General features: G+C 30.9%; 1 non-coding gene across 1 annotated transcript; it reads right to left on the reverse strand.

Annotated features, from left to right (window-relative positions):
* Nucleotides 1-2,163: 2,163 nt before the first annotated feature.
* Nucleotides 2,164-2,271, reverse strand: LOC112739352 (small nucleolar RNA R71). Its single transcript, XR_003170288.1, has one exon. It is a non-coding gene; the product is annotated as a small nucleolar RNA R71 (small nucleolar RNA).
* Between the last annotated feature and the right edge of the window lie 206 nt (nt 2,272-2,477).

Here is a 2,477-nt window from a genome sequence, read left to right on the forward strand (position 1 = left end):
TCTGGCTGTAAAGCCATACCCAAACTGCTTGGGGATTGGTATTCAACTAATCACTCCAGTCCATGTAATTATATGCTAAAGCTTGGCTGGCTATTAAGCCATGCCTGACCCTTTGATTGGAGCTTTAGAGCATAAGATTCCTGGAATTCATATTAAAAATTTTGGAATCCTTATTTTTCTTTTTCAAAATAATTTTTCAAAAAAATATAAAATAAAAATCCAAAAAAATTTAGAAAATCACAAAAATAAAAAATATTTCATGTTTCTTGTTTGATTCTTGAGTCATATCATAAGTTTGGTGTCAATGGCATGTGCATCTTGCATTTTTCGAAAATTTCATGCATTCATGGTGTTCTTCATGATCTTCAAGTTGTTCTTGGTAAGTCTTCTTGTTTGATCTTGATGATTTTTTTGTTTTGTGTCTTTTCATGTTTATCATATGCATTCTTGAATTCTTAGTGCGTAAGCATTAAAGAATTCTAAGTTTGGTGCCTTGCATGTTTTCTTTGCATTAAAATTTTTTCAAAATTGTGTCTATGATGTTCATCTTGACATTCATGGTGTTCTTGGTGTTCATCTTGACATTCATAGCATTCTTGCATGCATTCATTGTTTTGATCTAAAAATTTCATGCATTGCATAATTTTCATGATTTCATAAAAATTTCAAAAATAAAAAAAAAATATCTTTCCCTTTTTCTCTCATCAAATTCGAAAATTTGAGTTGACTTTTTCAAAAGTTTTTAAAATCAAATTGTTTCTTATGAGTCAAATCAAATTTTCAATTTGAAAATCTTATCTTTTTCAAAATCTTTTTCAAAAATCAAATCTTTTTCAAAATTCTTAGTTATTTTCGAAAATTTCAAAAATATTTTTCAAAAATATTGTTCTTATTTTTTATATCAAATTTTCGAAAATAACATAATCAATTAATGTTTTGATTCAAAAATTTGAAGTTTGTTACTTGCTTGTTAAGAAAGATTCAAACTTTAAGTTCTAGAATCATACCTTGTGATTTCTTGTGAATCAAGTCATTAATTGAGATTTTAAAAATCAAATCTTTTTCAAAACTAATTTCTATCATATCTTTTCAAAAATATCTTCTCATCTTATCTTTTTCAAAAATTTGATTTTCAAAATATCTTTTCTAACTTCCTAACTTCTTATCTTTTCAAAATTGATTTTCAAAATTTGTTTCAACTAACTAACTAACTTTTTGTTTGTTTCTTAACTTTTTCAAAACTACCTAACTAACTCTCTCTCTCTAATTTTCGAAAATATCTTCCCTCTTTTTCAAAAATTTCTTTTTTATTAACTAATTATTTTTATTTTTTATTTAAAAAAAAATTTCGAAAAAAATACTAACCTTTTTCAAAAACTATTTTCAAAAATCACTAACTCTTTTTCAAAAATTGTTTTCTAAAATTCACTTCCCCCTCTCATCTTCTTCTATTTGTTTATTGATATACTAACATCTTTCCTTCAACTCTCCAAAAATCCGAACCCCCTCTCTCTCTGAGTTCAGATTTTCTTCCCTTCTTTTCTTCTACTAATACAAGGATCCCTATACTGTGGTATAAAAGATCCATATTATTATTACTATTTTTTCTGTGCCATCTTCTTTGTCATATGAGCAGGAGCAAGGACAAGAACATTCTTGTTAAAGCAGATCCAGAACCTGAAAGGACTCTGAAGAAAAAAATTAAGAGAAGCTAAAATACAACAATCCAGAGATAACCTTTCAGAAATTTTCGAACAGGAAAAGGAGATGGCAGCCGAAAATAATAATAATATAAGGAAGATGCTTGGTGACTTCACTGCACCTAATTCCAATTTACATGGAAGAAGCATCTCCATTCCTACCATTGGAGCAAACAACTTTGAGCTGAAACCTCAATTAGTTTCTCTGATGCAGCAGAACTGCAAGTTTCATGGACTTCCATCTGAAGATCCCTTTCAGTTCTTAACTGAATTCTTGCAGATATGTGATACTGTTAAGACTAATGGAGTAGATCCTGAAGTCTACAGGCTCATGCTTTTCCCTTTTGCTGTAAGAGACAGAGCTAGATTATGGTTGGATTCTCAACCCAAAGACAGCCTGAACTCTTGGGATAAGCTAGTCACGGCTTTCTTAGCCAAGTACTTTCCTCCTCAAAAGCTGAGCAAGCTTAAAGCTGATGTTCAAACCTTCAGACAGAAAGAAGGTGAATCCCTCTATGAAGCTTGGGAAAGATACAAACAGTTGATCAAAAAGTGTCCTTCTGACATGCTTTCAGAATGGACCATCCTGGATATATTCTATGATGGTTTATCTGAGCTATCAAAGATGTCACTGGACACTTCTGCAGGTGGATCCATTCACCTAAAGAAAACGCCTGCAGAAGCTCAAGAACTCATTGACATGGTTGCTAATAACCAGTTCATGTACACTTTTGAAAGGAATCCTGTGAGTAATGGGACGCCTATGAAGAAGGGAGT

The sequence above is a fragment of the Arachis hypogaea genome, chromosome 13 (genome assembly GCF_003086295.3).
Source record: "Arachis hypogaea cultivar Tifrunner chromosome 13, arahy.Tifrunner.gnm2.J5K5, whole genome shotgun sequence".
Classification (NCBI taxonomy): domain Eukaryota; kingdom Viridiplantae; phylum Streptophyta; class Magnoliopsida; order Fabales; family Fabaceae; genus Arachis; species Arachis hypogaea.